At 39.8% G+C, this 25,960-nt stretch overlaps 1 pseudogene across 1 annotated transcript in view; it reads right to left on the bottom strand.

Moving 5' to 3' along the window:
• The window catches only part of LOC310842422 (craniofacial development protein 2 pseudogene), a 243,452-nt pseudogene extending 220,574 nt beyond the window's left edge, over positions 1-22,878 (bottom strand). Inside the window, exon 1 of the transcript XR_014568676.1 lies at positions 22,806-22,878. The product of XR_014568676.1 is annotated as a craniofacial development protein 2 pseudogene (transcript). The remainder of the gene's footprint in view (positions 1-22,805) is intronic.
• Positions 22,879-25,960: the final 3,082 nt, after the last annotated feature.

Consider the following 25,960-nt stretch of genomic DNA (forward strand, 5'->3'; position numbering starts at 1 on the left):
AAGCCCCATTTCTGTAGAAAAGCTCAGCATGAATCTTTGGAGGACTGGGACAATAACACCATGCAAATGTGTGAAGTCTTTGTGCACACCCCCTCCAGATGTACAAGGCCTACCTACATTTCTTCATGCATTTAAAAAATGAACAGCAAGTTTCAATGCTTTTGTTGTTGTTGTTTAGTCATTTAGTGGTGTCCAACTCTTTGTGACCCCATGGACCAGAGCATGCCAGGCATTCCTGTCTTCCACTGCCTCCCGCAGTTTGGTCAAACTCATGCTGATAGCTTCGAGAACACTGTCCAACCATCTCGTCCTCTGTCGTCCCCTTCTCCTTGTGCCCTCCATCTTTCCCAACATCAGGGTCTTTTCCAGGGAGTCTTCTCATGAGGTGGCCAAAGTATTGGAGCCTCAGCTTCACGATCTGTCCTTCCAGTGAGCACTCAGAGCTGATTTCCTTCAGAATGGATAGGTTCTATCTTCTTGCAGTCCATGGGACTCTCAAAAGTCTCCTCCAGCACCATAATTCAAAAGCATTAATTCTTCGGTGATCAGCCTTCTTTATGGTCCCGCTCTCACTTCCATACATCACAACTGGGAAACCATAGCTTTAACTATATGGACCTTTGTTGGCAAGGTGATGTCTCTGCTTTTTAAGATGCTGTCTAGGTTTGTCATTGCTTTTCTCCCAAGAAGCAGGTGTCTTTTAATTTCATGACTGCTGTTGCCATCTGCATTGATCATGGAGCCCAAGAAAGAAAAATCTTTCACTGCCTCCATTTCTTCCCCTTCTATTTGCCAGAAGGTGATGGGACCAGTGGCCATGATCTTCTGTTTTTTTATGTTGAGCTTCAGACCATATTTTGCGCTCTCCTCTTTCACCCTCATTAAAAGGTTCTTTAATTCCTCCTCACTTTCTGCCATCATCTGCATATCTGAGGTTGTTAATATTTCTTCCGGCAATCTTAATTTCGGCTTGGGTTTTATCCAGCCCAGCCTTTCATGTGATGAATTCTGCATATAAGTTAAATAAGCAGGGAGACAATATACAGCCTTGTTGTACTCCTTTCCCAATTTTAAACCAATCAGTTCTTCAATATCCAGTTCTAACTGTTTCAGTGCTACTGACAGGTATTTAAACAAATTAACATCCACACTGTCAAGCGTTGTTTCTCACCCTGCACCTCCTTCCTCTGACATCGTGGCAACTCAGTGGGGTAGTTCTGGGTAGCTGCCACATTTCAATAGCTACCTTATTATATTCCAAATCAATCGTATTAATGCCATATATGGTGCCATCAGTGTGCATGGTGGTCTCAAGAGTAAAAAGAGGACAGGTCTACACATGGCAAACAAACACATGAAAGGGAGGAAACAGAGGTAGGGGAAAAACATTTGATAACATGTGATTTCTTCCTTTACATGTGTTTAGGTAGTCTACACAGACAATAGTTTGAACATAACAGGAAAAGAGTCTGAAAAATGGCTGCTTAGGTACAGCCTTGAGGAGGAAATATTATACAAAGATTATGTGTTGAGTTTTCCAAGGTCAAGTGCATGTTACTGGCTTAATTATATACTCTGTAAATTATATTTATAGAGGAAAAACACCGACAATTTTAATTACAGTGGTTCTTACCATGTCCATCAAATGCTAAACACACCTGTGGTGCCATAGAAATCATAATAAAAAGTTCTAGTTATTTTTACAGCACAATCCTAAGCACCTCTACTCAGAACTCTACTGAGTTCAATGGGATTTACTTCCAGGTAACTGTATAAAGTTTTGCAGGAGTAAAATGGTAAAGGAAAAGGACTCCTGGACGGTTAAGTGCAGTCAAAGGCAACTAGGGGGTATGGCGCTCATCTCACTTTCAGGCTGAGGGAGCTGGTGTTTGTCCACGGACAGCTTTCCCGGCCATGTAGCCAGCAATGACTGTGACGAGTGCCACAGAGCACAGAAACACAGCTACCTTCCTACCATAGCAGTACCTATTTTTTCTACTTGCACTGGTATGCTTTTGAACTGCTAGGTTGGCAGAAGCTGGGACAAAGAAACAGGAACTTACTTGGTTGTGCGGATTCAAATTGTCAACCTTCTGATCTGCAAGTCCAAGAGGCTCAGTGGTTTAGACCACAGCACCACCTGCATCCCTATTGCAAGAGTAAACATTATAATGACTCTGAATTCTGAGTGTTTCATTTCCTGACTTCTTAGCCTATACTCAAATCTAGGAGCAAGTGTTAAACTTCCAGTATGTATGACCAACCCCACTAAAATTATTTACTACTGGGTTGCTTTTGTTCATTTTATGATTATTTTGATTTTTAGGTCATCTGTATGAAAGATTCAGACTAGACAAAGAAATAGGATGAGTTTCTGTCCTGAAGACTCTCCGTGAGATTTTAAAAAAATGCTCAATACTTCTGTGATGAACTATAAGCATGTCCTGTAAAATTTTGCTGTTCTGGGCTGTAAACACTTCATAACTCCTACACAGATCATAGGGATTCAGATGACTCATTACTGACCTATTTAATTGGTGATAATGTCATGCCATGATATATTTTCTTTTATGTGACCTACAAAAATGAAAAGGTCACCTTGTGGTGAGTCACCATATGAGGAAAGTTTCAAACAAATAGGTATATTCAAAAAGCAGGAACCAGTCCCATGTTATGGGCATGTTAGCTTAATAAATCTTGTTAAGTTATTCAATAAAGTTGAGAAAGAAGATCCAAATGACACAAAAAAATTCTACTAGTATTGGCATATTTTTTCCCATAGTGAAAATTGGCCATACCTAATCTACCCACATTTTTTAAATAACAGAGGTTCATTTTTCCAGTTACACACAATCACAATCAAGCGATAGCGTAAAAGCTCTGTTTAAGAACCATATGGTGCATAGCTATCCACTACATTAAGCAGACATAGGAGAATATCGGTTGACAGAGGGGCATGCTGTAAGTAATTTCTTTCCAGAATAACTGTTTCCAAAATAGAGCACCCCAATACTTGTAATAAAATCTTATTTTTCCCAAGCATTTCTAACACCTATCAAAAGTATGCTTGTTTATACACTGAGCAAAAGTGCTGCAAAAGTTTCCTATAGCAACGCTCAAGCTATTAAAGTTAGGGGTTTTTTGTTGGGGGCGGGGAATCAATGGAATAAATAGATACTGCCAACCAGCTTTCCAAGCTTTATGGCACAGTAATTGATCTGTTTGAAATATAAAGGAATATGACAGGTTGCATGCACCAGGGATAAGGTTTGCAGGATACAGGACTTGGAAGCTCTAAGGTACTGGCTCTCCCTCTTGCTGCAACCTTACACAGAACTGAACACTGGGGCTCATTAGTGGGTCTGAAACCATGCGAGAGCATGCGGCACAGAATCCTTGGCCCGGACACCTAGTGCTGGCATGAACACACACATGCCCGCAACATCACTCTGTTACACTTGAGCACTGGATGGGTAAACTACTAACCCTCTCCCCGTCGTCTAGTGTTCTGTGTCAAACTGACATGCTCCCATCTCTTTTCCTCTCCACTTTTTAGCATAGTGTTCATGTTCACTCTCACTCTCACTTTCTTTCTCTTCCAATAATTTATTCTCCACTTTAGGGTTGTGAATGCAGTAGGGTATAAGGTGAGAGTCACTAGTGGATTTATGCTTTATGTACTGTGCTGCATTGTTTAGTGTGCAATTGAATCTCCTTTCCACCCCAGTTTAATAAATCTGGTGCTTCTACATTTGAGTTCTTGGTGTAGTTGTGAATTGCTGGATCCTGAAATCTCAGACACATGCCAAAGGTGGTGCCGGATTGGGCCACATAAAGATTCCTTTCCTTTTGCGAGCATGTTTAAGGGTCACGTGTGAAGTGTGAAGTGCGGATACATGCAAGTCCCCAGAGATATGTGTAACAAACCACGTAGGTAGAAGTGATTCTTAATTCTCTGTTAATTCAACAGTGTGGGAGCATTTCTTCAAAATATCATATAAACAGTATTGCACATCTAGAATGTATTCAGCCACACCAAAACGATGTTAAAGAAGTCAGAGAGAGCATGCATGTTTGGTGACAGTATGTAAAGATAGGTTAATACTGGGGAGATGTGAGTCTATACATGAAAAAATATATAACATTTTATATTGTTCCTTTAATTTCATTGCTTTGGCTTTTGAAATACAGTGTTAAACCTGAACACTGAGAAGTGGTGTGTAATCTATTGACTGCTGCAAAGATGACAACAGTGGGGAAAATGGAATATTACTCAAACTGTGAAAGAACAGAGAAGGTGGGCTTGGCAAATGATATTGATTGCAAAGCAGTTCATTTTAAATGGCTGTAGGAAAGTAAATCTTGTACAATCATTTCTTGATTGGAAATATGGCAACTTTTTATTACATTTTGGAATAGGATTAAACCATAGCAAATGTTAGGCAGGCAATGCTGCTGGTGATACAGAGTGGTTTTAAAAAGATATTATATGCTTTATTTTTTACTGTGAAAATTGCTTTAACATCTCCCCAAATGTGTTCAAAAGCACATTCCAGTCAGCAAAAGCAGGCAAGGAGGGCACATAGCAGGGCTAGTGGGAGGTGTGACCTGCAAGGGGCGGCACAGCTTGGGGAGGGTCCCAAGGGCTGGATGGAGAAGCCTGCAAAGCCACATTCATCTCCTGGGCCTAAGGTTCCCCCTGCCTGCTCTATTTCTAAATCAGTTTCATCCTGGAAGCAAAATGCCATTCTGGCACACTAAAGATTTTTTCAAGCCTAGAGGCAGGAAAACATCAATATTCAGAAGAAATGCAGAGCAAGTCCTAAAGTTAATCAGCTTTTTAAAGTGTTTGCTTAATTTGGGACCTCACTTAAAGGGTTTATGCACTTGCTCCATAGACTGTGTCTTTCCACATGTCGAAGCATGCAGCCATTGTGGATGATGATTGAATGTGCAAACAATAGGAGCCCGTAATGGGAATAAAACCTTTTGCATTCAATAAGACCACATAGCTTGAATACAAATAGGGTTGCTAGTTGTTTCTTCATTTAGAAGGGTGCAAAGAGGCTAATTTCTAGAAAATGGCAGCCTAACATAACATCTTCAGTAGGGCACAGGGCTTTCCTTGGAGATATGCTATCAATCAAAACAACGTCTAGGGTGGATCAGTAACTCATTGGACAAAAAGCTCCCATGTCCAACCTTGAAAACAGTCAACCGCAGCATGATGTTAGTTTAAAGCCTTCTCTATTCTATGTTTTTTAAAAAATAAAATATTGCTGAATTGCTTTTTAAGATATAATTTCATCCATTTTTCCATACCAGTGAAGGCTTCTTTGCCTGCAGTTAAACAGGATTTCACGTTAAAGAACTAAACCTAGTTATGGGGTTCATTAGCAAAGTATTTGATTCTTCATTTTACACAAGTCAATAATTCTTCAGATTAGTCACTAACATCTAGTACAATACTATGAATTAAAATGCATCCTGTGAAGCCACTATTAATTAAAAGAAGTATTTAAATGTAAAACTATAGATATTGCTAGTGAGCCTGAAAGGTGAAGGCAATTTTAAAAATCTTTATAAAAGTTCAGATTTAATTATTTATTGTAGATGCCATCTTGATTAAAAAAATGTAATGATATGATTTGTACTAAGTTCCTTGCTGCTCACTCCTGCAGTTTTCATGCTGTGAAAATGCTTTCTATTTCATTTCTTTATATGTCTCTTGGTGACAAAATGATAGCATGCTTGTCATCAATCATTTCTAGGGCATCCAAGAAGTCATAAAAAAGCTTGAAGTCTTCTTTGGCATCCAACTGCTATGCAGTATTTGGAATTGAATAGTATTGCAGTCAAAAATATGGTTCTGCAAAGTGACAGATTTTGGTCTACATGTTTTAGTCTGTTTCTGAGCTATCTGTTTCTTAGATTTTGGTCAGCATTTTAAAAAAAGAAATACTGTATAAGCAGTGCCAAGCTTGGCCTGGTGTCATGCGTGCAAAATAAGCTATGTCCTGTCTGCTGTTTATGTTATCAGCCATAATTAGGATTCAGCAATAAAGTCAAACAGACACATTGCTTCTTTCAGGACTAGTTTTGCTGCTTATTGTTCACTGTTTAGTGCATTAAGGACTACTTGGAATAGATATACAAGAGATGAAGGCAATATTCATATACATTTAACATTCAAATAAAAAACAAATGTATATATTTTGGTATTTTATAAAATATGTTGTAGTTTTAGATTTTCTAAGAAAAATAATCCTAATAATGTAATTTTAAAAATTGTTTCTATTTTAGTTCTCCAGTATCATTTGTACAATGATACAATGTGTCATTTGGTGACCTTCATGTGCCTCAGGGCTTCAGAACTGGAATATATTTATAATATCACAATACCAGTTTATTAAAACTTACTACAATTAAAACTTAACACAATACATTTCTTGTTGTGCTTTGTTACATGGGACAAATGGCTCCAGGTTGCAATGTTCTGCTTTAACCTCATAGTCAATAAGTTCAATAGGAACTGTCTGAACATCTGAATACACACAAGCAAGTGTGCAATCAATATAAATATGCATACATCAATTAAGCAATTATGCCTGCTAAGCGTATGGACAGGGTTTAATAATATATACAGCAGGCAGCCAATGCGTTGCCCTTCAGATGCTGTTGGATTCCAGCTCCCATCAGCCCAAGTTGGCATGGTCATTAGTTAGGAATAGGGATGGAAGGATCTATCCATTTCAGTTCTCTCAACTTCTCTCATATATATATATATATATATATATATATATATATATTTGCTTTCGTAGATTTTCACGGGTACAGGAATGCAGGTTTTGGTGTCCTCGGGTGTCTTCCCGTGTAAAAGTTGGGGTGTCTAGGCGACGTTTCGACGAGGTCTCACTCGTCATCTTCAGGCTGGTGCTTTCGGCTTCTTGTTACTGGAACAGAGCGGGATCTCAATGTTTGAGTTCCTATAAATACTGTAGAGGGGGTGTGGTGTCTAGCCTCCAATGTTCTGGGCAGAGAGGAAGTTCCCAGGCTAGTGTGCCTTTTCTTCTTTTGTTCCTTAATTACTTGAGAGATACCTTGAGTGATTTCTTGAGTGATATCCTGAGTACCACTTAGGTGGGTCATTAGGTGTGGATTAGTTGCTAAAGTCTTTGTGTCTTGACCTCTTGAACTTTGTGAAGAGTTTTCCTGAGAAGATGGCTGTATTGCACTTAGTTGTGCTTTGGCTTGGCTTCGTGTATAGGGGCGAGCTGTGGTTTTGTGGCTTGTGTCAGCCAGATCTGTGTAGGGATTGCAGGGGGGTGCAGCATCCGGAGGTGCCACCATGGATTGGCTACTGGATGGTGTCAGTAATTCATCTGTGGAGAGGGTCTGGGTTTGGGTCTGGTGTGGTTGATTGGTGTTGGCGTTCTGTGTGCCTCTGGATCTGGTGTCAGTTTTTGTGGGGAGGGCTAATTTCCAGATGTCTGGCAAGCGGGATGTGTCGTCACGCTTGTTCATGTTGTGAGGGTGTTTCTCTATCTCGATGGCTTCCATGATTATTCTCTTGTGGTGATGTTCCGTGTTAAAGAGCAATTTGGAATCTGCAAAATTAATTTCGTGTCCTGTTTCTTTCATGTGTTGGAAAAGAGAGGAAGTTTTTTCTTCTTTTTTGACGGCATTCTTGTGTTCTGCGATACGTGCATTTATTCGTCTGTTTGTTTGTCCAAACAAATTAGCCCTCCCCACAAAAACTGACACCAGATCCAGAGGCACACAGAACGCCAACACCAATCAACCACACCAGACCCAAACCCAGACCCTCTCCACAGATGAATTACTGACACCATCCAGTAGCCAATCCATGGTGGCACCTCCGGATGCTGCACCCCCCTGCAATCCCTACACAGATCTGGCTGACACAAGCCACAAAACCACAGCTCGCCCCTATACACGAAGCCAAGCCAAAGCACAACTAAGTGCAATACAGCCATCTTCTCAGGAAAACTCTTCACAAAGTTCAAGAGGTCAAGACACAAAGACTTTAGCAACTAATCCACACCTAATGACCCACCTAAGTGGTACTCAGGATATCACTCAAGAAATCACTCAAGGTATCTCTCAAGTAATTAAGGAACAAAAGAAGAAAAGGCACACTAGCCTGGGAACTTCCTCTCTGCCCAGAACATTGGAGGCTAGACACCACACCCCCTCTACAGTATTTATAGGAACTCAAACATTGAGATCCCGCTCTGTTCCAGTAACAAGAAGCCGAAAGCACCAGCCTGAAGATGACGAGTGAGACCTCGTCGAAACGTCGCCTAGACACCCCAACTTTTACACGGGAAGACACCCGAGGACACCAAAACCTGCATATATATATATATATATATAATTGAAGTGTGAGGGGAAATTAAAAAGGTTTGCATCAAATACTGTTTTTATGAAAGATAAAAAACCTATTCTAAATAAAAACACAAACCAAAAGGAAGGAAAGTAAAGAAGAAAGAGATAAAAGAGAAAAGGGAAGAAAGAACAAAAAATAAAAATGTGTGGGGAGAGAGAACTTCTTATTCTTCATCTGTCAGCTATACAGTATATAGAAAATTGTTCAAAACATCAGCACCAACATAACACCTAACAACTCCATGTTCTATAAACCAGTACTTTCTTAAATCCTCACACCCAGGTATCATAAGTTAATTTTATTTTTCATGCAAAAAATCCATAAGGATTTTTCTAATTTATAATTTCTAATTGAATATTCATTATTCCCAAGAGGAAAAGTTCTGGCTTCAATTGAATGTTAAACCTTAAAATCTTATGAGAGCCAGTGTGGTGTAGTGGTTAAGAGCGGTAGTCTCGTAATCTGGGGAACCGGGTTCGCGTCTCCGCTCCTCCACTTGCAGCTGCTGGGTGACCTTGGGCTAGTCACACTTCTTTGAAGTCTCTCAGCCCCACTCACCTCACAGAGTTTTTCTGTGGGGGAGGAAGGGAAAGGAGAATGTTAGCCGCTTTGAGACTCCTTAAAGGGAGTGAAAGGCGGGATATCAAATCCAAACCCCCCTTCTTCTTCTTCTTCTTCTTCTTCTTCTTCTTCTGCATCTATGTATGTATGTATTTGTATCCAATATTTTTTAGCTAGTTTTCTCTGTCTCTCCAATCCTTTATTCAGTTTTCCACATTTCTGAAGCAATGTGTGGATTTAAAAAAAAAAAAAATCCCGTGCATTTTAGTGTGAATTTCTCCTCATAAACACATTTGTGCATGCCACTATGACTAATGTGCACTTTTTGGGAAACAAAATCTTGAAATACGCATTTTTGTATGTTATGTTCACAAATACATTCATTCTTATGCAGACTTCCCCTAAATAAGCATTTTTGTAAAGATAGGTTGGTTAGAAAAATGCCTTGCAAAATTCAGGTAAGTTTAAATTTCAAAAGATGGCTGCATTTAAGTTCTAATATTGTTTTGGGAAGTGCAAATGTTATATATCTGGTTTTCAGTGTGAATTTTTTTCCTACCCATTCCTACTCAGGAATGATGAAAATTGTATTTCAACAACATCTGGCAGGCTTCATGCTGGTTATCCCTGGTGTGCACAATGGGTGAGGAAACGCTAGGCTATTTTCAAGTAAAAGAATCTCTGTACCCTGAATCCTAGTAACAATATTTCTAATGAAAGACCTTTTTTACATTGTCTTCTGACTTCAGTACAACTTATCACATCACTTGTTCTGCTTGAAATGTCCTTTAAGCAGTGTAGGATGGACAATCAGTCCCTACATATACTGTTATTAAAAAAAACTTGGTATGGCAGTAATCCAACACAGAATTAAGCTTAGTTCTGTATCACAGATTGTGGCTTCTGTGTTGGCGCCTCACTTTGAGAAAGAAAGATCTTTAAACAGGTAATTGTTTGGCTTTCCTTTTTTTTTTTTTACAGCTGCCAAATCATAAAAACCACACAGTGATAAATTTTTCCCTCAGTCTACATGGAGACCTTGGAAGTAATATTCATCCTGTCCTTATTAACATTTCTCTGTACATCCCAGTTTTCACTACTTCCATCCTTTTCTCTTAGCAAATCAGACATGAAACTATGAAATAGACATGACAATAGTCTTGACAACTGAATCACTGGCAAATATCAACATCAATCATCGTCTGTCTATTCTAACATGATTGCACTGAACTAAAAAAGATGTATACTCATGAAATTAGAGTGATTGGGCATTGTTCTGGGATGCACAGAACTGGTACTTATTAAAAGATTGAGGTTGTAGTTGATAGCCACATAATATTATTTCCCCTGAAAATGTAGTAGATTGCATAGATTATATTGCTGCTGAAGGCAGTAGGCATTAACCACTTCTATAAACTGCATTTCCCAAATTAGGTTCATTTGGCTTGTGGAAATCATTTGCTTTTGGAAAAAAATAATTGCATATCATAGAGCAGGGAGCACTGGCATTGCAAATTCTAAGAGTGCCACATGTGAATGTGTTGTGATTGTGTCGATCACAGCAAATGGGGGGAAATTGCTATAGAATATTTTATTCTTTTAACCTTTTCATATTCCACCCCATATAACAACAGACTTTTACAGTGAATGAAACAACACATGGATGAGAAATACCTACGACATATATTGCAATACAACATAGATAAGCAGGCACTCATTAGCTCACGGCTATTACTCTGTTTTCCAACTGAAGAATTCATCTTACTGGTTTACAGTATGTGCTGTAAAATAATATGTTTGGTACAGTGGTGCCCCGCAAGACGAATGCCTCGCAAAGCGAAAAACGCGCAAGACGAAAGGGTTTTTCGGTTTTTGCGTCGCTTCGCTAGACGAATTTCCCTATGGGCTTGCTTCGCAAGACGAAACGTCTTGTGAGTTCTTGCGAGTTTTTTTCCTTTTTCTTAAAGCCGCTAAGCCGTTAATAGCCGCTAAGCCGCTAATAGCCGTGCTTCGCAAGACGAAAAAACCGCAAGACGAAGAGGAACGGATTAATTTTGTCTTGCGAGGCACCACTGTATTTTATTCCCCTAGTGACCCTTTTTTTTGTCAGTAATGTCATGTTTTATTATTTATGTGTGTACAATTTTGTAACAAGAAAATAAAATAAAAAATTAAAAAAGGAAATGCTTGAAAGTAAATGGTACAAGGCCTCAATGTGCAACCTGATTCCTCTTGAACGAAGCATACATAGAAGCAGCCTTCAGAAACATGGGAAAGTGTACCTTCACAGCATCTGTTTACCATTCTTTAATCACAGTCTATACAAAACCATGATTAAAATTTGCTAAAGAGTATAGTAATTTGCAGTAAGTGAATATTAGTATGTGTTTTTAGTCAATTTCATACTCTTCTTAGTTGGTTGATTTATGATGTGTATAAAGCATTAATTTAACTGTGGGTTTGATTTCTGTAAAAAGTAACCTAGAGGCAGAATTTAAAACTTTCAGTGGTACCTAGGGTTACAGACACTTCAGGTTACAGACGCTTCAGGTTACAGACTCTGCTATCCCAGAAATAGTACCTCGGATTAAGAACTTTGCTTCAGGATGAGAACAGAAACCGTGCTCCGGTGGCGCGACAGCAGCAGGAGGCCCCATTAGCTAAAGTGGTACCTCAGATTAAGAACAGTTTCAGGTTAAGAACAGACCTCCGGAACAAATTAAGTTCTTAACCCGAGGTACCACTGTATCACCAAGGCTCATCTTGGGCTACAGAACACTGCTCTGCGAGGAAACATTTGCAAGCTACATTTATCAAATTTTGGTATTTTCTGCTTTGTACTGGAGGAGGGATATAATTTTCTGCTTTTGTCTGCTCGGTACAAATGTGGTTTCGATGAAAAAAGTTTAACAAACGTTTCTCGGAAATTGTAACACCACTGAAATTTACAAATTAGTAGCTTATAAAATTGTGTGGTATTTCACAACAGTAGCTGGTGCCCTTTAGGATAGGCAAAGTGGAAGGCAAGTCAGAAACAATGGGAAGGCCTAGCCAGAAACAAAGACAGGTGAAGCCAACTAATTCTGGCTCTCTCTCCATCCTCCTCCTTGCTGAGTACTACAAGAGCAGCATTCAGACTAAAGAAGAGAAAGCTAGCAGGCAGTGCCACCGTCTGGACCAGATGCAACTATGAAGGCAAGCAGGTAAGGGCTGGCTGAAGTTGGGGCAATGCTCCATTCGCCCTGATCAACCTCCACTAGAATATAAAATCCTATAAAAATTACAAGTGCTCTACACAGCTCTGTAACTATGGGATGCTGTCCATAATGTAATAGAACCTAAAAACAATTTATTCATTTGTATAACCAAAATGATTGTGTGTTTTCAGCATCAAGAGATGAAGAGCATTGTTATGTTTTGTCAAGGTTAAGATTCAAAGCATTCCAAAATGTCTGTGCAAGCCTGTTTGCATGTGTTTCTATCACCTACAAGTGTTTTACAATTGAAATAGCAGCATGCCTTTGTACTCTACCTGCAAAGATCAAGACAGTGCAAATATTTCAGATAAATAAGATTTCTTGGAAAGCCATGAGGTCCCAAGGGACAGGCAGAGAAGTCCAGGAGGCTGCACTGGGCCCCCATGCCTGAGGGTCCCCATCTCTGCTCTGACATGGCTTCCCAAAACAACACATACTGTGGAAACTTCACACTGGACTTCAAGCATCTGGCATTGTGTGCATCCCCATTCTTCCTCCAGACCCTGAGTCCTTGGTTTCCAAGTGAGATGCAAAAGCTGCTCTCATCAGAAAAGAGATTTGGGGAGCCATGTCATTAGCTGGTGTTGGTCCACTGTGCTTCATTAAGTCCAGGGTCAACGCAGCCGTCTACCAGGAGATTTTGGAGCACTTCATGCTTCCTTCCGCAGACGAGCTTTATGGGGATGCTGACTTCATTTTCCAGCAGGACTTTGGCACCTGCCCACACTGCGAAAAGTACCAAAACCTGGTTCAATGCCCATGGGATTACTGTGCTTGATTGGCCAGCAAACTCACCTGACCTAAACCCCATAGAGAATCTATGGGGCATTGCCAAGAGAAAGATGAGAGACATGAGACCGAGCAATGCAGAAGAGCTGAAGGCTGTATCCATGCCACACCACATTGAGGCAGTAACTGATGCAAAAGGGGCCCAAACCAAGTACTGAGTACATATACATGCTTCTACTTCTCAGAGGTCCAATATTGCTCTATTTGCAGTCCTTGTTTTGCTGATTTCATTTAATATTCTAATTTTCTGAGATTGTTAATTTGGAGTTTTCATTATCTGTACGCCATGACCATCACAATTATAACAAATAAAGGCTTGACATATCTCACTTTGCATGTCATGAGTCTATCTCATATATTAGTTTCACCTTTTAAGTTGAATTACTGAAATAAATGAACTTTTCCAAGAAACTAATTTTCCTAGTTTCACCTGTAAGGTAATTGGTTTTTAAATTGTTTTTATTTAGTTTCAAACTATAAAGATACAAACATAAAGTAACTCTCTGGTTACCCCTACACCATACAAGGTAAGATATGGCAAGTATATCTTATTTCAAGTGTAAAAAAGGTAAAACCAAAGAATATATAAAACTAAACATATGAAAATAGAACAGTTGGCTTTACAGTGGCTATTATATTGATGTCATCACAACTACAGTGCTAATTCACTTAAGTATTTCCTGTTAATAATTAACAACATAAGATTGCAATGTCTTGTGAGTGCTGCAGTTTTTAATGTAAAAGGTTCACTTTAATCTCTCTGTTTTTAAATGAACCCATTCATCATTATATCAGAAGCTTAACTGTGCAGTAGCAAAATATAACAGGATTCCTACAGCATGGAAGAAGAAATCCTGGCAGGTATGTAGCTTCTCACCCCTGCTTCACAAACTCTATCTGCCAAAATTAACTCTTTTTCAGAACTATTATAGAAACGAGAGTCCTACCTGTTAGTGCACCATTACATTCTGCAAAAAATAATAATAATGCAGCTTTAGGTTGCAATCCTAAATGTTTTTACTTGGAATTCGATTCCATGTGAAGTCAGACTTTCTAAACACAAATCTCATGCTGTTAGGAATGTGATGAAAATTTGCCAGCAGCTGTCTGATTACACATGACTAACAGCTCTATTTATTTGTCTCTTCATTTATATTGTTTGCTAACACCTTCCCTAAATAGTACTGACAAAATGACACTCAGAAACCAATAAGGGGAATACAATAAAAACCCCAAACCATGTTGTGCTTTGCAGGGATAACTACATCATAGCTTCCCACCTAATCACTATCAAGAAGGGAGGGATAGTGAAATTTGGATGAAAAGAGTGAATGAAGTTCTGACTTTCTATTGCATCCCTACTACTGTGAATCACCCATCTTTTACTTCACCTCTGGTCATAACTAAACAAGGTATTTATATGAAACAAGTTCTGCAAGTTTATTTTTGTCCCAATATTGGTCTAGAGATAAAGATATGCCTTTTCAAAAATAGATGACAATGTGCGACAAATTGTGTGAAAATGTAAATGAGGTTGTACATGCAAAGAAAGGTATATTAAAATGCTTATCTCATCGGAACAATACAGATAAACTGCATCCTTGACCTGAAGCAGATTTCGATCTGCAAATGATTGCACATCTCATTCACACCAGTGGCTCCCAATCCAGCAAGTGATCTGTATGCATAAATCTGCATCTGTGCATCACCCATTTCCATAGCTGAACTGACTGTTATTCTAAATTTTACATGCCTCTTGACTAAATTATATTCAGCACAAACTCATTTATTTTAATGGTCTGGGGAGCATCAGAAGTCCTCATAAAAGGAGGCGAACCCACAGGGAATATTAATTAGGAGATAAATGCCACATACATGACTTCGGTATTCCACATTAATTAAGATGGAATAACTCTTGTTGCATAATGTACTCAAGTTGTTTCAAGTTATGAACATCTATGGTGGGGTGGCTGCTCACACATAGTACATTTCTGCAGTAGCTCGGAAAAATGTGGGAAAGTCTAACAGTCCATTTTTACTCAGCTTTGTAGCAAGACATTGCCGCTTCAAGCTGAGTGCAGTTAGAAGATTTACCTTGTCAGAGTGCCTACCCCTGTTTCGCTATCTTATGATGATAGAAACAGAGATGTGTGGTGAGAAAGAACATGGGGAAAAGGAACAAGAAAGGGGGTGGGTGGGTGAAAAGGGGGAGGCATGAGAAGAAAAGAGAATCACTAGAAGCCTATGTAGATGCTTTGGGGAGATTTGGAAAGAGAAGGGACTAGAAGCGAATGTGGGGGGAGGGGCAGTGGCGATGGGATTAGGAGTGTGCATAATTAGGTAATTATGACAAACAACTTGTCTGCAGGATTCCAGCAAAAAGTTTATCTGATGATCTTGAAGGAAATAGGAGCTCACTGACTAAAATGTAGGTCACATTTTGAAAGTTATAGTAGATGCAGTATTTCTGTAGAGATACTGCAGTCAGCCCCTAACATTCCCCCTCTCTCAACACCCTGTTCAGAAATATGTATGTAATATTTTTTTAAAAGAGCAAAATTATACATTTGTTCCTAAATTGACCTGACAATGTCTCTTTAACTAGACCAGCTGTAAAATTGCAAAATGTTTGATTTTAGTTGAATAGATGTTTAACTATGTAAAATAATGGTTCATTAAAGAAAAGCCTTCCAGGAGACAAGCTGTCTGGAGCATAATGGTTCAGATTAGCTTTTCAAAGGAATGCAGAATAGATCAGTGTAAACTTTGATCTTGTTTTGTATACCAAAATGGGGACGCTGTTAAAGGATGATGATTCTGGAGCAAGGAAAATGATTCATGTCAAATCATTTCCTGGGTTAAGGTACCCTGTTAAAACTACAAATATAATCACCTGGGAAATGCAGCATGAAATCCTGCCACACACTTGTGTCCTTCATTGAGCTTCAACCCCACAAAAAGTGGGAAGATTAAGGGCCATATCAAATCAACACAACAACTGTACATTCAACAGCAACCTGCAGTCAGTCATGAGAGTGCCTGTGTAGTACATTTGCAACATTTGCTTGTTGCAACGTTTTCTGGTTGTATTTGTATTTCATTTCATTTTTATCATATTGCTATTGCTTTTTTTTCTCTCAAAACAAGACATCATAACAACATAGCAAAGAAATGCAGATGAACAGAAATTACCTGAGGGTAGCAAAATCTTTTTTCCTTCTTCCTGACCAGTATGAAACTGTATTACATGGCCTCAGTTTCTGAAAGTGATACACCATAGCAATACATGTGTCTCATGAGGTGATCAATGATTTCTGTGTCTATTCACATACCTGCAAACGGCCAAAGGACAGTGAGACAGAAGAATCTGATGTGATGCGGGATCCTCCAGATGTTTTGAACTATCACACTGGACTACTACATCCAGTGTGTCCACTGGCCGTGTGGCTGGGGCTGATGGTGGCTGTGGTGCAAAACATCTGGAAGCTACCAGATATGGGAAGACTGCTCTACACTCGCTGGCACAGACTTTAGGGTTTGTTGGACATGGGATTTCCCTAGTCTTAGCAGACTGATCTTGGAATTATTTGCGGCTTGGGCAGGCCGGGTCTTCCTGTTATATACCCGCTGGGATTGACAAAGGCATATGACTCTCACCTGAATCTCATTTAACTCTTTGGGGGGGGGGGGAGAATTAGCTTCAGACGTCATGTGCATGGAAGTTGCCAAATCAATTAACCAACTAGGGTTACTGTTAATAGCACTGGTTTTCCTATAACTTGATATTGCTGGATAGTTCTGATGAACTTTGTAACCACGTTTTTGCGCCATTGTGGCCCCACGAAACAGTGGATGCGGGGGGGGGGTGTGCAGGCTGTAGCCATGGACATGCTATGTGATCTGATGGAGAATATGGGGTGACCCAATGCAAAAATCCTGAGGCTCCATGTGCTTTTAGCTCCCTCCTCCCAGGAAGCCTCCTTTATCTCTAGAGTCCCTTATCTCCCCTCCCGATTGCTTGCTGATCAGCTGCTCAGCGGCTTTGTTTCAACACCCGCTTTCCTCTTTCTTAAAAAAAAAAAGCATGATGTGCTTTTTGCCCCTGGGCAATTCGACTCCAGGGACCACACATTCACTCCATAAGATGCACAGACATTTACCCTTACTTCTTAGGAGGAAAAAAGTGTGTCTTATGGAGCGAAAAATACGGTAGATTTCAGCACATGACAATAAGTAACCTTGCCTAAGCAACAAAGTCTAATAGTGAAACAGTAGTCGAGTGTAGAGTTAACATTAGCCCTGCATTTTAAGTCTACAATGATGATCTACTAAATTAGAAGGCAACAAAAAATGACGAAGGAAAACTTATACCAACTGACTTTTTCTCAAAGACACACAGAGGAGCTGAATGAATTGAGGAAGCAGAAGCCTCTTTTCTAAACTTGGTGCAGCCACTGATTTTCAGAGGTGACTTTTGCAACTTTCTGGCAACTTAAAGTAAGTGGTTTAATGTGATCCAAAAGTTCATTAAAGTTTAAATCTACAATGTTTGCAGTGGCATTTTAGCATTATAACATGTGAAATAACCAGAAAGAATTGAATGTCTCTGGGCATGTGGAGATTACTGTCTCGACCTTGGCCATGTGAACTGATCAGATTCAGAAAGAACATCCGCTGAAACCTGAGAGGCTGCAGGTTCTCCAGGCCTGCATTCCTTTTTTGAACACAGGTGAACTTCTCTAAGAACAAGGATGGGACAAGGAAGAAGGGCCCATTTTCAAGCCAGTTTTCATTTTAGGCACTTCACCTGACTTATCTTATATAGTTTATTTTTATTCTGTTTTGTTTATTTGTTCCAGTCCTTGGCCCTAAAAGTAACACAGGAAAAAAAGGAACAGCAACCCATCTCTTAGGAGAAAATGAACAGAACAATCTGCCTCTGCTCTGTGATCGCACAGTCAAGTGCCTTTTGTACAGACAGGACACAGTTACATAATGTACATAATTAACTATGCAAATACAATTTTTACACTTCCATGGCCACTGCCCCCCCAGTGTCAAGAGCATTCATTTTGTTTGGTGACCCTGATCCTGCTGCCAGTATTTCTGGAGGCGTTCAGGGAAAGGATAGCGAAATGGAGGACGTTTATGCTCTACTGCTTGGCAATGCTGAATAAAATTCTTTGGGAGAAACAAAAGACACTTCACTCTTTTGTATAGTTGCAGCATAATCCACCAGCCAACACAGCCACAGTTTCAGTATCTGGCATGGTGGGACAAAACTTGGAGCCAATGGGCTCCATACTAAGGAGTCGTGCAGTTGTGCTGAACTTACCACTGTGAAGAGAAGGCCAGAGGAAGCTTCAGCCACCATTTCCCCCAGAATGACTCTAGGCTACAGTGAAGATGGCAGCAGTTCATCTAGTGCTTCTCCTCAACACTGCTCTGCCAACCCAGCAAAAAGGATTTTACAAGAAAAGAAAAAGAGCTGCTGTTTGCCACCCCCTGGTAAGCGTAATAGAGGGGGCACCAAAGCAGCAATGTGGGTAAGGAGTTGGAAGACACCTTAATAAAGGTAAAAAGATAAATGACCCCTGAATGGTTGAGTCCATTCAAAGGCGATTATGGGGTTGCGGCGCTCATCTTGCTTTCAGGCCGAAGGAGCCGGCGTTTGCCCACAGACAACTTTCTGGGTCATGTGGCCAGCATGACTAAACAACTTCTGATGCAATGGAACACCATGACAGAAACCAGAGCACACAGAAACACCGTTTACCTTCCCGCCACAGTGGTACCTATTTATATACTTGCACTGGCAAGTTTTCCAACTGCTAGGATGGCAGGAGCTGGAACAGAGTAAAGGGAGCTCACCCCGTCACAGGGATTCGAACCACCGACCTTCTGATCGGCAAGCCCAAGAGGCTCAGTGGTTTAGACCACAGCGCCACCCGTGTCCCTTCAAGGCACCTAACACAGGCTTCATCAAACTGATGCTAACTATATCTATCACTGGCAAACCACTGAAGTTTTTGAATATCTTTGGAAACATTAATGAAATGCCAGCCTATAATGGAACCAATGAAGTCTTCCAGACTGTCACTGTTCAGCAGGTAAGATTCAATCACATACCAGCACATTTCAGTTTCGAGAAGTTCAAGTGGTTTCAATGTTCCTGCACAACAAACCCACTTCCCCCCAAAAGTCGAACTTTTTGCAGTAAGAAAGTTAAAACACGCTAGAAAAGGTGTGATAAAATTTGCCTGACTGAACATCATGTAACCTTCCTGAAAAACAAGTGTAGGGAACTTTTGGCCCTCCAGACACTGCTCAACTACAACTCCCATCATTCCAGGTCGTTGCCCATTTTCCTAAGGCTGACAGGAGGTGTAGTTCAGCAACACCTTGAAAGCCAAAGGTTCCCCACAAATCAAAATGAACACTCAAAAAACAGTTCATATTGTATACAAACAAATTAGGATGGATACGCAATAAAGAGGTGGCCTGGAAGTGACTTAGATGTACAGCACCCGCGGCCAAGGCCTTCCCCCTCCAGTTTTGCTATCCCATCTTTGGAGACAGAGAGCGTCGTCTGGCACAGAGACTTCTGATGTTTTGTTTTGAACATTTATTTGCTCAGGCCTTTAACTCTAGCTGAGTTGCTGTTATAGAAAGTTCTATTGCTGCTGTTTTACTATGTTTTTATTGTGTAAAAATGTTGTTTTCTGTTTTGCTTTTAGACTATGTTTCAAACCTCAGTCTATTACATGCCATCCTGAGAGTTCTTTGAAATGCAGAGCAGAATTATTTAAATAAAATAAAACAGTGCCTGGAATAGCATCAGGAACAGAGCACTGGCTGTGGAAACAGTGCCTGAAATATCAGGATCTGAGGAAGAATGGAGTCCAAGGTGGCAAGCAGGAGAAAGAGGGCAGGATTTTACATATTTGTTGGCAATCTGTTTGCTCTGTTTCATATAGAACAAAATTCAATCCTTCCATAATGAAAGGCTTCAATATGCTGGGGATTGTGCTTTCTTCTCAGCCTTTTCCACAAGATGCTTATTTTCTTTCTAGGCCCATGCTCTTCAGCACACAGGGCAGATTTGTTATGCCACCTTTATAAAATGATTTCACTTTATGTGCTCAGTATGAATTAGGAGACCTGCTGCTCCATTTTTATCTTGACCAGGGACCATCATTTCAAACTCAGAGGCTTTTTGTTTTTTTAAATTATGGTCAATTGTGGCCTTTTGCATCCACTGTAATTTGATTTCTTTCTCAAGACCATTTTCAGACTTTCATCACATCTGATGTCCAGTAATGGTGGCTTTTCCACACTGCAGCAGAATAATTGGCCAGGCCTGAATAGGAATAAATTACCTGCTGGCAGCTTCTGTATTTGTGTTCAGCATTATATGGTAAACACATTTGGGCTGTTTGCTTTCTTCTGTGAATCCAAAAACCCTATCATCCTGGTCCAGCTAGGGACCCTATCTGCAGAGGAGCAGGTTTCTATTCTTATAAGGCAAATTTCAGGTGTATGAGCTGCACATTGCCCAACCTGATTCACCACACAGAGATGTAATCATGTTGCCTCAGTTAGTACCATGAGCTATGGGGGGGGGGGGCAGCAGGACAGTCCCTCCTTTCCTGCCAAATAGCTAATCACTGCTATTTCTCTCTTACTGGATCTATGAGCAGGTAGCACCAGACTCAGAGCTGCATTTAGGATTTATTTTTAAATACTGCCTTTTATTTATTTATTCTGATAGATGCAATCTCAACATTTAAATAATGTCTTAAACTATTAATATTGTTGGAGTAACCAAGAATTGCATAACTGTAGACTCTAACACAAATTTAAATAAATTTTGGAGCATTTCTAGTTTTTCGTGGTGGGGAAGGGGAACATACTGACTTCTGCTAGTCACCTGTTTTCAAAGAAGAGAAACACTATGGTAGACCTTAACAGCCATTCCTGGCACCCATCAAATACATATATTTTAACAAACTATTACTGCTTATCACCTAGGAAATGACTGCACTGATATCTTGTGTTCCCAGAATATGAAGGTGTGCAGTCTGGATTTTTCTAGTTTTTAGCAATGCCAAACATTAAAGCTTATAGAATCGCCCAATTTCACTATATATGAGATAGTGAAAGATACAGGAAATTGAATGCAGATTTCCAAAAAATAGCAAGGAGAGACAAGAGGGCCTTCTTAAATGAGCAATGCAAAGAAATAGAGGAAAACAACAGAATGGGAAAAACCAGAGACCTGTTCAAGAAAATTGGAGATATGAAAGGAACATTTCATACAAAGATTACCATAATAAAGGACAAAAGTGGTAAGGGCCTAACAGAAGCAGAAGACATCAAGAAGAGGTGGCAAGAATACACAGAGGAATTATACCAGAAAGATATGGATGTCTCATTCACCCCAGGCAGTGTGGTTGCTGACCTTGAGCCAGACATCCTGGAGAGTGAAGTCAAATGGGACTTAGAAAGCACTGCTAATAACAAGGCCAGTGGAAGTGATGATATTCCAGCTGAACTTTTAAAAAATTTAAAAGATGATGCTGTTAATGTGCTACACTCAATATGCCAGCAAGTTTGGAAAACTCAGCAGTGACCAGAGGATTGGAGAAGATCAGTCTATATCCCAATCCCAAAGAAGGGCAGTGCCAAAGAATGCTCCAACTACCACACAATTGCATTCATTTCACACGCTAGCAAGGTTATGCTTAAAATTCTACAAGGCAGGCTTAAGCAGTATGTGGACCGAGAACTCCCAGAAGTGCAAGCTGGATTTCGAAGGGGCAGAGGAACCAGAGACCAAAGTGCAAACATGCGCTGGATTATGGAGAAAAGTAGAGAAAACTGCTTCATTGACTATGCAAAAGCCTTTGACTGTGTCAACCACAGCAAACTATAGCAAGTTCTTAAAGAAATGGGAGTGCCTGATTACCTCATCTGTCTCCTGAGAAATCTCTATGTGGGACAAGAAGCTACAGTTAGAACTGGATATGGAACAACTGATTGGTTCAAAATTCGGAAAGGAGTACAACAAGGCTGTATATTGTCTCCCAATTTAGTTAACTTATATGCAGAATTCATCATGCGAAAGGCGGGGCTGGATGAATCCCAAAGCGGAATTAAGATTGCTGGAAGAAATCTTAATTTCAACTACCTCAGATATGCAGATGACACAACCTTGATGGCAGAAAGTGAGGAGGAATTAAAGAACCTTTTAATGAGGGTGAAAGAGGAGAGCGCAAAATATCGTCTGAAGCTCAACATATAAAAAAAAACTAAGAATATGGCCACTGATCCCATCACCTCCTGGCAAATAGAAGGGGAAGAAATGGAGGCAGTGAGAGATTTTACTTTCTTGTGCTCCATGGTGACTGCAGATGGCAACAGCAATCACAAAATTAAAAGACACCTGCTTCTTGGGAGAAAAGCAATGACAAACCTAGACAGCATCTTAAAAAGCAGAGACATCACCTTGCTGACAAAGGTCCATATAGTTAAAGCTATGATTTTCCCAGTAGTAATGTATAGAAGTGAGAGCTGGACCATAAAGAAGGCTGATCCCCGAAGAATTGATGCTTTTGAATTAAGGTGATGGAGGAGACTCTTGAGAGTCCCATGGACTGCAAGAAAATCAACCCTATCCATTCTTAAGGAAATCAGCCCTGAGTGCTCACTGGAAGGACAGATCGTGAAGCTGAGGCTCCAATACTTTGGCCACTTCATGAGAAGAGAAGACTCCCTGGAAAAGACACTGATGTTGGGAAAGATGGAGGGCACAAGGAGAAGGGGACGACAGAGGACGAGATGGTTGGACACTGTTCTCGAAGCTACGAACATGAGTTTGACCAAGCTGCGGGAGGCAGTGGAAGACAGGAGTGCCTGGCGTGCTCTGGTCCATGGGATCACGAAGAGTTGGACATGACTAAACGACTAAACAACAACATAGCAAAGATCTGTGTCCTCATTCACCGCCCCTCCCCCCATATGTATTATAGCTGATAATAATACTGATCTACCTTACAGCCACATGATCTTAATTACAGTCACATGTGAATAACTGATTGTGTGGCACATGGTGCCAGCAACGTTCAACAAACCAGTTCAACATCCTTTTTTGGGTGCTTAGCAATGTGAAGTATTACTACGTCATGTGAAGAGTAGCTGGATAAAATTAGCTTGTCATACAAAGCTTCCTGCATGCAGTCTCTGTTTATGCACTAATAGCACCACACCGCCTTTGTAAGTTATATAGAAACCTAGGCCATGTAATAATAATTCAGTTGTCTCCAACACATCCCAAATAAAGTCTATATTAAACCTTTAGGCCTTAACCTTCTCATCTGCACCAGCACTGAAGTGCTGTCTTTCATTCATATAATATGAAGAACAGGGAGCTAGTATTTCCAATTTAATTTTATAAGCCCCACAGTTGCCAGTAATGCTTGCCTACTCAATATACACTGACTAGATGGTGATCTGTGAAGCTTATTCCAAACCACATACTGACTCGAGTAGAACCATTACTCAAACCGAGTCACAGAGGTTAGATGAACAAATGGAATTGGCAAGCAGTGACACACAAAAGATAAACTCATTGCTTTTCCTAAAGAAGCTGAAAGCACATCATTTGCGTGATTGGTGGTGGCAGACCCTTATTTTTCAAATTCCACTGACTCTGCCGATAGAGCTCTATTATATAAGGGGAACTTTTACTTCACAACCATCAAAAGCAGTGAGTAATTAGAATAATTTCCCGCCTTTCCTCCCCTCAACTGGTTAAAGCTTACATAGTAGATATAATAAGGACAATTACAAGGCAGTGCTTCAGCCTTGAAACTTCGGCCTATATAACAAAGTTGTAAGAATGACACTTGATAGTGTTATTTGTGAAAAGAAGACAAGCCCCGGTTGGAAATGGAATTGGGATAATGAGTATCTCTGATCCTAGTTCATGATCTCATTTACAGTTACGCTAACTTTGTTCTGGTACTGATTTCAGGGGAACTACACTTTGGCTGAAGCATTGGGCTAGAAATTACGTTTTTCACCTTCATACCCCGGACACAGAGATACCTGTGGTATTTTGATTTTTAAAAGTATCTGAAACACTCAACAAAATAAATGAAGAATGACCTAGTGCACGTGTCACAGTAAACCTCAGTTATCTTGCCCTCTTTCCTTCTGCTCACTAGCATTTGGGAGAAACAAACCATGATCTCTGGCTTATAGTTACATTTGAACTAGGAATTATGGTTTGTTTTGCTATTTAAAAATGATTGGTAAGCCAGAACAAACAGCTTGGGGCAAAACAAACCACAATTCCTGATTTGGATGTAACACTAAGCCAGAGATCATGGCTGGTTTCTGTCCACTAGCAGGAAGCAGCAAAGCAAGCAAATTCAGCATGTTTACAATGAATCATTAATTACGATTTATCATGACATGCAAACTGGGTCAAAACAGGCAAGTATAGGGTGAAAAGTACTGTTCTAGACTGAAAATTCATGCAGTAAATGATATATGAATATTCATTGCTTTAAAGAAGAAAATAAACACGAATAAAAGTAAACTGATTTGAACATGATGAGCTTTGGAAACATTTGCATACAGATGAGAATATTTCTGCCAATTCATTTTTCCTTCATAATTGTGTAGATTTGAATGTCACCTGCTTATTCAATCCTCAGCTAAAACAGCAGCTCACAAGCACAAAGATAGGCAAATTCAGGGCCTCATAACAGAATGTCTCAAACAGCTACAGAGAACAGAAAAAATACTATAGTTTAATATATAGTTATAGTTAAATATAGTTAAATAAAAATGTAGCCAGTACTGCTGATTTGTTTTCTTACTGCACTGTACTTTCAAACTTAGATTGAATATATTCACAAACTTTTTCTATATTTTTGGTTTATCCACTTTCCAACTAATTTGCCAAAGAAAGCACAAAGAACACTACTGGAAGCAAATAAGCCTTGTTTTATTGCCTGTTTTGGGTTTTTTTAAGGCGAGTCTTTAAAAACCCCAGCACCCTTTAAGCAAATTACCAAAATATTTATACTACCCCCAAGCAAGCTACAATATACATTCAGCAATACAACTCAGTTAAAGCTTATTTTAAACTATACATCTATGTTCATCTTTGTGTAAGCCTTCATTTTATTGGTCACCATTGGCAACACCATGTTCTTTTCTCCATATGTTCAGAAATGTCAGCGTTCATTATGAATCTTATCCGAACAGTGAAAACTCTGTTTGCTGCACACTGGAAAATCCTGCAGAATAATAATTCGCAAGCAAAAGGAGATTGTCATGCAAATGCAGGCACATGTTAGATTAGTACTTCCACATATTGGTAGTTTCTATTCACAGGTAGGATTATGGGGCAAGGGGCAATATCTCCTACAATTACTTTCCTCCACCAGTATAGAATTTTGATAAAAACATATGCATGAGAGGGAACTTGCAACCCCAGAAATTATGTGTTTTCATCCACACTCTGGTCCTCCGTATTTATTTTTCATACCTAGCTACCAGTTGGAGGGCAACTGAAATTAATAGCTGACCACATGTAAAAGGCATTGTGAGCTCTTAGAAGGAATAGTTTGGGATGAAAAAGCAGATAGACTCACTTGAGCACTTGCTTCAGACATTAGAAGCATAATTATACAAAACATTTTACTCTTGCTGTGAATCAGAGAAACTAACAGCCTTAGAGAATTACTGTGAATTAAGAGAAACTAACAGTTCATGGGGGAAAATGCATGTGTTAATCAAGAGAATGCATAAACTTAAAAGAAATTATTGTAAGTTGATTTGAATAGCCATGGCAAAGAAGTAACTAAAAAATAAATTAAATAAATATTATGAAGGGTAAAACAAGATTTGGGTTCTCTGGAAACAATGG

This window comes from Podarcis gaigeae (genome assembly GCF_964106915.1).
Source record: "Podarcis gaigeae genome assembly, chromosome: 4".
NCBI lineage: Eukaryota > Metazoa > Chordata > Lepidosauria > Squamata > Lacertidae > Podarcis > Podarcis gaigeae.